General features: G+C 49.3%; 1 long non-coding RNA gene across 1 annotated transcript; it reads left to right on the forward strand.

Moving 5' to 3' along the window:
- The first annotated feature begins 32 nt into the window (after window positions 1-32).
- LOC141164998 (uncharacterized) lies at window positions 33-13,550 on the forward strand. The gene is made up of 3 exons (XR_012251021.1): window positions 33-161; window positions 240-342; window positions 13,437-13,550. It is a non-coding gene; the product is annotated as an uncharacterized lncRNA (long non-coding RNA).
- The last annotated feature ends 1,639 nt before the right edge of the window (window positions 13,551-15,189 follow it).

Consider the following 15,189-nt stretch of genomic DNA (forward strand, 5'->3'; position numbering starts at 1 on the left):
ATTTTCTGATGTCATTTCCTTGTCCAACCCTTCTTTTCCATTCTGCTTTTTGCAAGTTAAACAATGCCACATGAAGATCAACCCCTGCATCTCCGCAGACCGTATATGAACCTGCAATGAATTTTAGTGTGCTAAATATCCTGCATCCCCACAGCAAGCAGGTAAGATAAATGTAGCTACAATGTACATTTCATTTTATTTTTTGTTGTGGTGTGCAGTAACCATTTATTGTTCCATAGGAGCGGTCTAGAAGATGAAAACCAAACGAACTGAGGGTGCACCCTGTGGTGTAGGAGAGATCTGACAAGGAGCACTTCTATGTACTACATCAAGATAAAGGAGGTAAGTTATTATCATGTGGGGAAAAAAGTATATTGTCATCCATGTGTATGTGTCACCCTGGCCTGGATGCCACAAGTGTAATAAAGCTGTATCTGAGAGCAAGGGGGAGGTTCTCTAGTCAGGGGAACATTAGCAAGCAATGCCTCCTGTCTCAGGCCAGTAGGGAGAGCTGGCTGCCCCTATAAAAGCTGGTACTGGGGGCAGGGTTAGGGAGAACTGGATGACCTGTCTCAGCACTGAGACGTGTCCCGGAGCAGAGCAGGGACAGAAAGTTGTATTGCACCTAAGAGGAAGTGTGGCAGGAGGAGAGCCACAAGCCAGAGACAAGAAGCGAAGTGAGCCTGTCTTGGCAGATAAAGGACTTAATTTACCAGACTTTGGTGTCTGAGGCTGGGAGAATTCCACATTCTCCAGCAGATAACCAGTCCGCAGGGGACTGTATATTCCTTGGCCTAAGAAGCCTGGAGGCTCTGCCACAACAGAAGGGACCAGCAAAGCCATACCAGGCCGGTAGCAGAAAGGAACCCACGTTGCAGGCCATACAGGCGAGAATACACGGAGAGCTCGGAAACGTGGGCTGTTACCTTATAAGGAGGAGATAGCCAGAAGGAGCGCAGAAAGCACGGTAGGCCTACACCCTCACCCTGACCAGGGCCAATTTCCCCAGTGCTCTCAGACATCCAGGTCCCCTCCTAGCCGGGACTGTTTGTGGGTCACTTTACCTGTTCTAGTAAAGACCCTGGACTGCAACCTGTCGTCTGTGTGCTCCTTGCTCCTCCAGCACTATCAGCACTGGGACTCTCACCACCATCACTCCCACCATCCACTACACTGCCGTGGGGCCGCACTCTTCCCGTGGGGAGTCTCACCATCCCAGCTGCATACATCATCAGCCCCAGCGGTCTGCCTTGCAGCGGCGGTTCCTAATGACCGCAAATCCACGGGTGGCGTAGTCGGACATAATCAACAGCACATAACGGACTACCACTGGCCTGACCACCGTGAGCCACGGAACCGGGTTGCCACAACTACTCCCATCGTTCCCCTACTGCCCGGATCCGAGTGCCCCACGGCCCAGGGGGAGAGTCAGCTTTGGCGTAGTCGGCAGGATTGCAACCAACCCGCCACAAACGGGTATTGCGTGCCTAGAAAAGACTTTGCACTTACCTGAAAAGAGGTTTCCTGCCATCCGGAGCCGTTTCCCGCCATTTCCAGACGTCTCCCGCCATCTTCCATCGGTTCCCGCCATCTTCAGCAACTTTCCCGCCATCGGACGCCATCTTCAGGACGCCACGGGGGAAGAAGAGGGGCGTGGACGTCCAAACCGCGCGAGATCCGAAGCTCCACCCCACGCACCGACGCTGCGCAAGGTCCTGGAAGGGAGAGAGAGCGACGCTGACGTCATCAGGACGCGACGCAAGGTCCTCGTCCAGAGCAGCAGCAGCGGAGCCGCGGCCTACAGAAAAGGATCGTCGGAAGGTAGGCCACGCTTAACTAGGGGGGAGGAAGATGTCGGACACCGAGGCGCCCACTACCACCAACGCAGCTGCAGCAGTGGTGATGCCCTTTTCCCTGCCCTACATCCCTGGAGCGGCCTGGCTGCCCAAGTACTCAGGGGAGCCCCATGCCCTAACTGACTTTAAGGAAAGGCTGTACAGTTTGTTCCAAGTCTACCCACTGACAGAGGAACAGAAGGTCAGCATACTAACAGGGCAATTAACTGGCGCAGCCCAAAGGGAGGTAAAATCATGGCCCACTGAGGAGAAAAGGACTGTGAAGGGTATTCTGGCCCGGCTGCAGGGTACCTTTGACACACGTACCTCCGCTGAGATTAAGATGAGGTTCTATGGTTGTAAGCAGCGGGCACAGGATAGCATCAGAGACTATGCCCTAAATCTGCAGGAAGCTTTGAGGGCTATTCAACAAACTGACCCTGGCAGTGTGCAGGAAACGGATAAGCTGCTAACAGAACAATTCATAGAAGGTCTGCTGTCTAGTGCCCACAGGGCCCAACTGCGCCTCATGTTCTTTCAGAACCCCGACCTGACCTTTGCCCAATTTAAGGACAGGGCCATAAGGGTGCTCCGTGAATTTGCAACCAGTGGCGCTATAAATTCCCGGCGCCCTGCTCTCACCTACCACCAGGAGGCGGCGCCCTCCTCTATGGACCCCGTGGGGGCTGATGCACAGGCCCAGAACCAAGCCCCATCGAAAGACCTGCACCACCAAGTCCAGGAGCTGACCAGGAGTGTCGCGGCATTGACCAGGACCGTCCAGGCGTTGCAAGTGGACCCGTCAAGACCCATCGAGCTGGCTTCAAGTCCGGAGGATGTCCCGTGGTGTCGACAGAGGAGGAGCCCGTCGTTCCGAGGGAGGCCCACAGACAGAGGATGGACCGCCCATTTGCCGTCGATGCAACCAGCCCGGACACATTTCCAGGTGCTGTAATTTAAACGGGTCCAACCTGGGGCAGAGGGCCAACCCCCAGGCATAAGATCACCAGGCCCTTATAATTGGCGTGATAAGTACGTTGGGGGGCGCCCGGATTTACCCGTGGTGCTGGACGATATCCCCATGAGCGCCTTGCTGGATACTGGGTCGCAAGTAACCACTATCCCTTATGTACTTTTTAAGCAGTATTGGACTGATGCTGATATCACACGGTATCCAGACAGTAACTTGAGCATCATCGCCAGTAATGGCTTACCCGTGCCCAGATGGGGTTCAAGGAGATGACCATTAAAATTGGTAAAGTTGAACTGCCGGCACCGGGAGTGATTACTGGGGACACTGACCGTCGTGAAAGTCACCCTAAAATAACTGTGGGTACTAACGTGATTGAAAATTGTCTTTCAGAGGTAATTGTAATTCTACAACAGGTGGCGGTGAATGCTAGTTCCAGCCAACAGAGAGTCCTCAACAAGGAGATAAAAGCCCTGATGAGACGGCAGCAGGTAGAACTGTCTGGTGGTGAGATCGGTAGCGTAAGACTGAGTGACCCATTCCCCATTTCCATGCCTCCCAAAAGTGAAATGATGATCTGGTGTCGGACTGCAATCGGGTTGAGAGGTAGAGACTACCAAGCCATGGTAGAACCCGTGTACTCAGACAGCAGGCCCACCATTTTGACAGACCGGGAGTTGTTTGATGTCCGTCATGGGAGGTTGCCCGTCCGCATCCTCAACATTGGGGAGAGGGAGGTACACTTACCCAGGTACGCTACACTCGCCAAACTGTTTGTTGTCGAACACAAAGCTATCAGGGCCGTGGAACCCTTGCCTCCATCTCCACAGGCGGAGGGTAGTGGCTCCCAGAAACAAAAGGAGGACTGGTGCCAGAAACTCCACGTGGGTGCTGACTCCACTCCCCTGCACCAAAAACAAGGAGTCTACCGGGTGGTACAGGAGTACGAGAGAGTCTTTAGTAAGCACCCGCTAGACTTCGGCAGAGTAAAAGGGATAGAACACCACATCCCCACAGGGAGCCACCCACCAATAAAAGAGAGACACAGACCTGTACTCCCTGCACATTATCAGAACGCAAAAGGCATGCTAAGAGAAATGAAAGAAGCTGGGGTCATTAGAGATAGCTGTAGCCCCTGGGCAGCCCCCTTGGTTCTGGTGAAAAAGAAGGATGGCACCATGAGAATGTGCGTGGACTATAGACAAATCAACCGTATCACCCACAAAGACGCATATCCACTGCCTAGAATAGAAGAGTCTTTAGCCGCACTAAAATCAGCTAACTTCTTTTCTACTTTGGACCTTACTAGCGGGTACTGGCAGGTTCCTGTGGCAGAGGCTGACAAGGAGAAGACCGCCTTCACCACCCCGATGGGACGGAGCGAATTCAACTGTATGCCTTTCGGGCTCTGCAACGTACCAGGGACCTTCCAGCGGCTGATAGAATGCTGTCTAGGGCACCGAAACATCGAGACGGTCCTCCTTTACCTGGACGACGTGATCGTCTATTCGAAGACCTACGAGGACCATCTCAAACACCTGGCTGAGGTGTTCGAAGCCCTGGCTGGCTATGGCCTGAAGGTGAAACCATCGAAGTGTCACCTGCTGAAACCAAGGGTCCAGTACCTAGGGCACGTGGTAAGCGCGGAAGGAGTAGCCCCCGACCCTGACAAGGTCACGGCAATCAAGAGGTGGCCAAGCCCCTCGAACATCAAAGCGGTGAGACAGTTTCTCGGGTTGGTAGGCTACTACCGAACGTTCATCCCCGGGTTCACTAAGATGGCAGCTCCTATGCAGGACCTCCTGATCGGACAATCTAAGTCCAGGAGTCAAAAGCCACCCTTCAAGTGGGATAAACCGGAAGAGGAGTCCTTCCGCCAGTTGAAGATGGCCCTCACGGGGGATGAGATCCTGGCCTACCCTGATTATGGCCAGCCTTTCATTCTCCACACAGACGCCAGGAATGTGGGACTGGGAGCCGTACTGTCCCAAAACAAATAGGGCAGAAAACGGGTGATCGCATACGCCAGCCGGAAGCAGAGGCCCACCGAGAGGAACCCGGAGAATTACAGCTCCTTCAAGCTAGAATTCTTGGCGGTGGTGTGGGCCGTGATGGAACGCTTCAAGCATTACCTGGCCTCCGCAAAGTTCACCGTGTACACGGACAACAACCCGTTGACACACCTGGACAATGCAAGACTGGGTGCCCTGGAACAGCGGTGGATGGCCCGTCTCTCCAAGTATGACTTCGTGATCAAGTACCGGGCAGGCAAAACCAATGCCAACGCGGACGCCCTATCAAGAATGCCTCACTTACCTGAAGGTGACGAAGACCCAGAAGAGCTGGAGGAGGTAGAACTCCCCACGTTTCACCGGTATGGAGCCGCTCAATACTCCCACCGCGTGAAGGAGGAGGATCTAACAACCGTGATGATCAATCCCTTACCTCACCACAGCTGGGCCGAGACCCAAGATAGTGACCCTGCAATCCGCCTGGGGAAAGATCTGCTGACCCGGGAAGACGCCCGCTTAGATCCCGATGCCCCAGAGGAAGCCAAGCAGCTATGGAAAGAGAAGAGCAAGCTGTTCCTCTATGAGGGCAAGTTGTGCAGAAGGATTGTCAACCACCAGACGCACGAGCTGACCTGGCAAGTCGTGGTCCCAAGGCGAGATGCAGCTATGGTCCTGGGGGCTTACCATGACAGAGCGGGACACTTCGGTTGGAAGAAACTGGAGTTCCTACTAAGAGGAAGGTTCTTTTCGGTCGGCATGAGAGGAGCTGTAGAAAAATGGTGCAGAGACTGTGGCCCTTGTCACCTAAGGAGGAAGGACCGTGCCAGCCAGAAGACACCCTTGAGGCCCATCGTCACCACGCAGCCTCTTGAGTAGAGATGAGCGGTGTTCGGCTAGAACTGTTCGCCAATCTCAAATTCGAGCTGTTTTGGGCGGTGTTCGAGTTGTTCGACGAACCCGAACGATTTGCAAAAAATTCGGCTGTTCGAGGTTATGTTCGATAACTGTTCGTGCACCAAAAGCGTGTCCTGCATGTCTGGCGCTATTTAGAGCACCAATCATGCAGGGATTGTCTGCCACTCACTGTAATGCCACAGCCATGGTGGATGTGGCTTAAAAAAAGTGGTAGCCCAAATCGATGGGAACAGTGCTCACAGTGAAACATGAAAAGCCGGCAATTCAGCAGCGGCATGCTCCGGTACCCGACAATTTAGAACAGAAAGAATAGAGTATCACACATAGATTAGATAGATAGAAACATGTCAGTCACAAATATAAGAAGTACAGTGACAGTGTTGGTTACTGTACTTGTCATTTAGTGTAAAGGATTTATTAAAAAACATAAGAGTGTTTTCATGCACCGTCTCTTTAAAAAAGCCGGCCGGCAATTCAGCAGCGGTACCCGACAATTTAGAATAGAAGGAATAGAGAATCACACATAGATTAGATAGAAACATGTCAGTCACATATATATGAAGTACAGTGACAGTGTTGCTTACTGTACTTGTCATTTAGTGTAAAGGATTTATTAAAAAAAATAATAGTGTTTTCATGCACCGTCTCTATAAAAAAGCCGGCCGGCATTTCAGCAGCGGTACCCGACAATTTAGAATAGAAGGAATAGAGAATCACACATAGATTAGATAGAAACATGTCAGTCACATATATATGAAGTACAGTGACAGTGTTGCTTACTGTACTTGTCATTTAGTGTAAAGGATTTATTAAAAAAAATAATAGTGTTTTCATGCACCGTCTCTTTAAAAAAGCCGGCCGGCATTTCAGCAGCGGTACTCGACAATTTAGAATAGAAGGAATAGAGAATCACACATAGATTAGATAGATAGAAACATGTCAGTCACATATATATGAAGTACAGTGACAGTGTTGATTACTGTACTTGTCATTTAGTGTTAAAATAAAGGATTTATTTAAAAAAAAATTGGCGTGGGGTTCCCCATAATTTTAGGCTCTAGCGGAGGTTAAGCAGACGGCTGGGGCAGATGTTTGAAGCCTGGGAAGGGGGTAATACCCACGGAGCTTCCCAGGCTTCTAATATCAGCCCCCAGCTGAATACCTAGCCTTTACTAGCTATTAAAATGGGGGACCCCCCCAAAAAAATGACGTGGGACATTGGACATTCATTGGACATGAACTCACCTCATGCACGTCACTGACAGCGTGGGAAAATTCTCACGCTGAAGCGCTGAGGGCAGGAGAATTTTCCCACGCTGTCAGTGACATGCATGAGGTGAGCTGAGTTCATTGGACATGAACTCGGCTCATCTGGATGCCGTCACAGCGAGACACTGGGGAGCGCAAGCAAGCCTGCGCTTCTCAGTGTCTGTGGGATGACAGGCTGGATGGCAGCTTTCTGCTTCGGTCCAGCCTGTCATCTTGATGTAGCAGAGCTAAAGCTGTCGTGGGAACCATCGAAAGGTAAGGATGATGTTGCTTTATTATTTTTCTTTTACTGCAGGAGATCGTTGGCTTCAGCTGGAATGGGCGTGATGGTAAGTATGGTTTAATTTAGAACAATAAAGAATTGTGTGTTTATTTCAATTAAAGAACTTTTTTCTGGGTGTTGTGTTTTTTTTAAATACTTTACTAGAAATTCATAGTGGTCATGTCTAATATTGGTGTGACCCCATGAATTTCGGGCTTAGGGCCAGCTGATAATGCCAAGCTGGCCCTAACCCCTTTATTACCCAGTGAGCCACCGCACCAAGGCCCTGGATGAGTTGGGTACAGCGCCAGAAGATGGCACTTCTATGAACGCGCCATTTTCCGGGGTGGCTGCGGACTGCAATTTGCAGCGGGGGGGGGGGGGGCAGAAAGCTTGGGCCTCCCTGCGCTGCGGATTCCAGCCCCCCAGCTGCCTAGTTGTACCTGGCTGGACACAAAAATAGGGCGAAGCCCCACGTTTTTTTTTTTTTTTTAATTATTTCGTGACATTCATGAAATAATTAAGAAAAAAAGGGCTTCCCTATATTATTGTGTCCGGCCAGGTACAAATAGGCAGCTGGTGGTTGGGGGCAGCCCGTTCCTGCCTGCTGTACCTGGCTGGACACAAATATAGTGCGAAGCCCCACGTCAATTTTTTTTTAATTATTTCATGAATTTCCTGAAATAATTTAAAAAAATTGACGTGGGGCTTCGCACTATATTTGTGTCCAGCCAGGTACAGCAGGCAGGAACGGGCAGCCCCCAACCACCAGCTGCCTATTTGTACCTGGCCGGACACAACAATATAGGGAAGGCCTTTTTTTCTTAATTATTTCATGAATTTCATGAAACAATTAAAAAAAAAAATACATGGGGCTTCGCCTTATTTTTGTGTCCAGCCAGGTACAACTAGGCAGCTGAGGGCTGGAATCTGCAGCGCAGGGAGGCCCAAGCTTTCTGCCCCCCCCCCCCACGGCAAATTGCAGTCTGCAGCCACCCCGGAAAATGGCGCATTCATAGAAGCGCCATCTTCTGTCGCTGTACCCAACTCATCCAGGGCCCTGGTGCGGTGGCTCACTGGGTAATAAAGGGGTTAGGGCCAGCTTAGTATTATCAGCTGGCCCTAAGCCCGAAATTCATGGGGTCACGCCAATATTAGACATGACCGCCATGAATTTGTACTAAAGTATTTAAAAAAAAACACAACACAAAGAATAAAGTCCTTTAATTGTAATAAACACACAATTCTTTATTGTTCTAAATTAAACCATACTTACCGTCACGCCCATTCCAGCTGAAGCCAACGATCTCCTGCAAAAAAAGAAAAATAATAAAGCAACATCATCCTTACCTTTCCATGGTTTCCACGTCGGCTTCAGCTCTGCTACATTCACATAACAGGCTGGATCGCAGCAGAACGCTGCCATCCAGATTGCCATGCCGCAGACACTGAGAAGCGCAGGCTTGCTTGCGCTCCTCAGTGTCTCGCTGTGACGGCATAAAGATGAGCCGAGTTCTTGTCCTATTAACTCGGCTCACCTCATGTACGTCACTGACAGCGTGGGAAAATTCTCCTGCACTCAGCGCTTCAGCGTGAGAATTCTCCCACGCTGTCAGTGACGTACATGAGGTGAGCTGAGTTCATTGGACATGAGCTCAATTCATGCACGTCACTGACAGCGTGGGAAAATTCTCACGCTGAAGCGCTGAGTGCAGGAGAATTTTCCCACGCTGTCAGTGACGTGCATGAGGTGAGCTGAGTTCATTGGACATGAACTCACCTCATGCACGTCACTGACAGCGTGGGAAAATTCTCACGCTGAAGCGCTGAGTGCAGGAGAATTTTCCCACGCTGTCAGTGACGTACATGAGGTGAGCTGAGTTCATTGGACATGAGCTCACCTCATGCACGTCACTGACAGCGTGGGAAAATTCTCACGCTAAAGCGCTGAGTGCAGGAGAATTTTCCCACGCTGTCAGTGACGTGCATGAGGTGAGCCGAGTTCATTGGACATGAACTCGGCTCATTTTTATGCCGTCACAGCCAGACACTGAGGAGCGCAAGCATGCCTGCGCTTCTCAGTGTCTGCGGGATGACAGGCTGGATGGCAGCGTTCTGCTGCAGTCCAGCCTGTCATCTCGATGTAGCAGAGCTGGAGCTGTCCTGGGAACCATCGAAAGGTAAGGATGATGTTGCTTTATTATTTTTCTTTTATTGCAGGAGATCGTTGGCTTCAGCTGGAATGGGCGTGATGGTAAGTATGGTTTAATTTAGAACAATAATTGTGTGTTTATTTCAATTAAAGGACTTTATTCTGGGTGTTTATGTTTTTTTTTAACTTTGACTATGGGGTTAGTAATGGGGGTGTCTTATAGATGCCTCTCCATTACTAACCTGGGCTTGATGTCAGCTGGCATTATAAGCTGACATCAACCCCAGCCCTATTACCCCACTGCCACCGCTACAGGGCAGTGGGAAGAGCGAGGCTAAGTGCCAGAATCCTATGGATGCGCAATTTCTGGGGCGGCTGACGGCTGGTGTTTCTAGCCTGGGAGGGGGCCAATATTCATGGCACCCTTCCTGGGCTATTAATATCAGCCCCCAGCTGTCTGTCTAGCCTTTGCTAGCTATTAAAATAGCGGGGACCCCACGTCATTTTTTGGGGGGGGTCCCCCATTTTAATAGCTAGTAAAGGCTAGGTATTCAGCTGGGGGCTGATATTAGTAGCCTGGGAAGCTCCATGGGTATTACCCCCTTCCCAGGCTTCAAACATCTGCCCCAACCGTCTGCTTAACCTCCGCTAGAGACTAAAATTACGGGGAACCCCACGCCAATTTTTTTTTTTAATAAATCCTTTATTTTAACACTAAATGACAAGTACAGTAACCAACACTATCACTGTACTTCTTATATATGTGACTGACATGTTTCTATCTATCTAATCTATGTGTGATGCTCTATCTTCCTGTTATAAATTGTCGGGTACCGATGCTGAATTGCCGGCCGGCTTTTTTAAAGAGACGGTGCATGAAAACACTAATATTTTTTTTAATAAATCCTTTACACTAAATGACAAGTACAGTAACCAACACTGTCACTGTACTTCTTATATATGTGACTGACATGTTTCTATCTATCTAATCTATGTGTGATGCTCTATTCCTTCTTGTCTAAATTGTCGGGTACCGGTGTATGCCGCTGCTGAATTGCCGGCCGGCTTTTTTAAAGAGAACGTCTTCTGAGCAGTTTGTCAGCTTTTGGACACCTTTGAAGGTGTTTTCTATGTGTTTCTATGTGTTTTTGTTTGCCTGCCATTGGTTTTAACGGTGTTCGACGGTGTTCTAAGGTGTTCGACGAACAGTTCGACGAACAGTTCCTCGAACATCCCGGTGTTCGACGAACCGAACCGAACCCGAACACTCTGGGGGTGGCTCAACACTACTCTTGAGCTGGTAGCTCTGGACCATGTCAAATTGGCTCCCAGCCGGTCAGGATACATCTATGCCCTGACAATCGTGGACCACTATTCCCTTTTTCTAGTGGTGGTCCCGGTAAAGGACTTGACAGCCCAAACAGCGGCCAGAGCCTTCCAGCAATACTTCTGCCGTCCACACGGGTATCCGGAACAGGTTCTGACAGACCAGGGTCCAGCGTTCAAGGCTGAAATCTTCCTGGAGTTCTGCAACCTCTATGGCTGTAAGAAGATTCGGACAACTCCTTACCATCCACAAACCAACAGGATACATGAGAAGATGAACAATATAGTTATCGATCTCCTAAAGACGTTGCCCCTGGAGGAACGCAGCCTGTGGCCAGAAAAACTGCTGGACCAGATAGACTTATACAATCATATCCCGGTGAACGCTACCAACTGCACCCCGGCTTACCTGATGCGAGCTAGACCAGATAAGCTGCCCGTAGACCTGGAGATGGGAGTCCTAACACCTGAGGACACCTCCCTGGATGCAGACTGGGATACGGAAAGGCAACTGCAGTACAAGAAGGTACAGGAGAGTGTGGAGAAGAGCCTGGCCCAGGTGAGAGGGAGGCAAGAAAAACTCTTCAACCATCACGCCCCTGCTGGTCCCCTAGAACCTGGTGAGCAAGTCCTGAAGCGGAAGAGAAGGCTACATAAGTTGGACGACCAGTGGGAAAGGGAACCCTACACCGTACTGCAGTCTGATCATGACAACCCGAAGGTGTGCGTGATCACCAAGAACGGAGGAGAAACCACTAGCACCATCTCCAGAGACCACCTCAAAAGATGCCCCGAGCAACTCGGTAGTGCAGAAGAGGATCAAAGTGACCTTGAACCCGCAGAGGACAAGGAAGAAATGATCAGTACCGTTCTCGGAGAGTTCCCTCAGTCCTGGACTCGCATAAATGATGCCATAGTGGTACCCGTCCTGCATTTCCTGCAACCGGCACAGCAACAACCAACACCAGAGCCGGAAGGTGAAGAGGAGCAAGCGGTTCCAGAGGCAGAAGAGCCTGTACCAGCAGCCCAGGAGAGTCAACCCTCTGCTGACAGTGAGCCTGCCATGCCTGCGGTAAGCCAAAGGACCCGCAGACAGCTGCCTGCCCTACCTGTACACCCAGCTGGTAGCTGCACCCCTAACGCTAGTTGGGAAAGCCAAGTCAGTCCACCACCAGACAGTGGGTTAAGGAGATCAACCAGGAGCACAAAAGGGCAGATACCCGCTCGCTGGAAAATATACAGTGTTCTAAAATTGTAAATAACCCTGTTGCCAAATGTTGAAATGTTTGCCAAGTTACACGCATGTTTGGTAATTCTATGTTTCAGTTTCTTGCAGTTACCGTAAGGACTCAAAGGTTATGGACTTTTTATAACCGGGACCTTGTATGGACTGCACTCGGAGCCTAACCAAGGAATGAACTAAGACTGTAAAAGACTTGGGGTAGGACAGACCCCCACCTGGTTAAGGCTCCCCGTTGTATTGGTGATAGGGACACCCGGTCACAGACCACACTGTGACCTTAAGAACTCAAGCTGTGCGTCGTCTGTCTGTTAATGTTTTATGGTTATGCATATTGTCTTTGTTTATTGTTTAGTCCCGAAGTACTAAATTTTACTAGGGGGGAATGTGTCACCCTGGCCTGGATGCCACAAGTGCAATAAAGCTGTATCTGAGAGCAAGGGGGAGGTTCTCTAGTCAGAGGAACATTAGCATGCAATGCCTCCTGTCTCAGGCCAGTAGGGGGAGCTGGCTGCCCCTGTAAAAGCTGGTACTGGGGGCAGGGTTAGGGAGAACTGGATGACCTGTCTCAGCACTGAGACGTGTCCCGGAGCAGAGCAGGGACAGAAAGTTGTATTGCACCTAAGAGGAAGTGTGGCAGGAGGAGAGCCACAAGCCAGAGACAAGAGGCGAAGTGAGCCTGTCTTGGCAGATAAAGGACTTAATTTACCAGACTTTGGTGTCTGAGGCTGGGAGGATTCCACATTCTCCAGCAGATAACCAGTCCGCATGGGACTGTATATTCCTTGGCCTAAGAAGCCTGGAGGCTCTGCCACAACAGAAGGGACCAGCAAAGCCATACCAGGCCGGTAGCAGAAAGGAACCCACGCTGCAGGCCATACAGGCGAAAATACACGGAGAGCTCGGAAACGTGGGCTGTTACCTTATAAGGAGGAGATAGCCAGAAGGAATGCAGAAAGCACGGTAGGCCTACACCCTTACCCTGACCAGGGCCTATTTCCCCATTGCTCTCAGTCATCCAGGTCCCCTCCTAGCCGGGACTGTTTGTGGGTCAGTTTACCTGTTCTAGTAAAGACCCTGGACTGCAACCTGTCGTCTGTGTGCTCCTTGCTCCTCCAGCACTATCAGCACTGGGACTCTCACCACCATCACTCCCACCATCCACTACACTGCCCTGGGGCCGCACTCTTCCCGTGGGGAGTCACACCATCCCAGCTGCATACATCATCAGCCCCAGCGGTCTGCCTTGCAGCGGCGGTTCCTAATGATCGCAAATCCACGGGTGGCGTAGTCGGACATAATCAACAGCACATAACGGACTACCACTGGCCTGACAACCCTGAGCCACGGAACCGGGTTGCCACTACTACTCCCATCGTTCCCCTACTGCCCGGATCCGAGTGCCCCACGGCCCAGGGGGCGAGTCATGTACCTAATGTAATTTTTTTTTTCCAGAGAGCCGGTGAAATTTCTTCAATTTTGGCACATTTCCATCCATGCGTTTTAACGGCCGCTCAATCTTCCATCACCCCAGCTGGACTACAGCAACACTGTAATGAGAAGAGCCATCTCTGCTGAGGAAAGGCTGCTCATCACCTTGCGGTAAGTAAGGATACAAATATTTCTATAGATATATTTTATCGCTACTTTTTTTCCTTTGGCTGTTCAGGTATTTGTCAATGCAGTGATATCCAATTGTATTAAAAATGTGGCAAAAGCTTTATTCAGAACAACAAAATTGAACGTCTCCTTTGAATCCCGGCCACGGGCCGTTGTTGACAGGAGGGTGTACATGAAAGCTACAGGGGTCATCATGTGATGCCAATACTGTTATGGCAAAGCATTGGTGCCATGTAACCACGTCATGGGTGCACCAATGCTTGTCTACAAGAATGCGCTTACAGCCGCCACATTAAATGCCGCTGTCACAGTTTGTCAGTGGCATTTAACTGCAGCCATTACCTGCATCTGATGACTTTATAAGTCAGTTCATGTGTTAGCTTTAATAAAAAATAAAAAAAAATAACTGTTACCTACAGATGCTTTTATTCCACGTCCCCACTATCAGTATTTGGTCAGTATATGGTCATTATTTCTCGCAAAAGGGAGGCAAAACCAGGTGAGGAACAATCAGAGAAGGTATAATCAAAACGAGTCACCAATTCTGCATTTATCACCCACTCCTGGTTTTGGCTCCCACTCCTGAGAAAAAATACTGACTGAATACTGAAAGTGGTGCCGTTGCCTATTGTAATAATGTTGTCTTGTATTCCTTTATTTGGCGTGTAATCTTTTTTTTTTTCCTTTGCAGACATTTGTCAGCCTGCACAGCAGAGAAGATCTGATCCCCAATGAAATAAAGAAGATTAACAAGAAAATTCTTCATTTTTTTTAATATTTTTTGAAAAAGAATATTTTTTTCAATAATAAACGTACATTCCTTCGATTTTGTATAAAGTCTCCATCATTTATTATCGCCGTTTTCCATTGGTTTTATAGTCAATCGACAACTCACAACTATATGTAAGTCTATGACACCCACAACAAGGGTACAACGTGGCTATCATACACTTACATTGTGAACGTTACCTCTGATTATGCTCAGTCAGAAGTAGTGGTCACAATGATGGCATTGCAGTGCGGCATAGGGCACAGTAATCAATGCTTCACACGTCCTCATATCAGGTCCGGAAAAAAAAAACGTACCTGAGATGTCTGTGTTGGTGTGAAATTGTTTTGCATATATGTGCGCCACCACTCACACGTACCAATGCCTGGGAATCTGCGGTTCAATAGCGCTCTTCCCAAGTACTTGGTGCTGAAGGAATCACTCATCATTGTCCCTTGCGTGTGACATTGCGCTGTGAGCAGCACTAGCAAAGGACCATGTTGAGAGTAGTATTCATGCCGTTTATTCAAATTTGTGTGACACCAAAAAAAAACATAACCAAAAAAAAAAAAAAAATCACATGGTTAGCAGATTATTAGCAGAGTTAATTCCTTGCTGCTGGGGGCAGTGCCCTCACCTGCGCTGAGTTTTTTTTTTCCATTTTTTGCTTTTTTTTTTTAAAACCACCAACCAAACACATACAAGAATAAATAGCTGTAGTTTGGACCTAAATATCTATTGGGCTGGAGAATACAAGCCATGTATAGACCATTTTTATTTCTGTATGAAAAAGCAACAACAATTTTTAAATATTATTTT

The sequence above is a fragment of the Phyllobates terribilis genome, unplaced genomic scaffold (assembly GCF_046119375.1).
Source record: "Phyllobates terribilis strain yellow unplaced genomic scaffold, ASM4611937v1 Scaffold_11__3_contigs__length_659146591, whole genome shotgun sequence".
Classification (NCBI taxonomy): Eukaryota; Metazoa; Chordata; class Amphibia; order Anura; family Dendrobatidae; genus Phyllobates; species Phyllobates terribilis.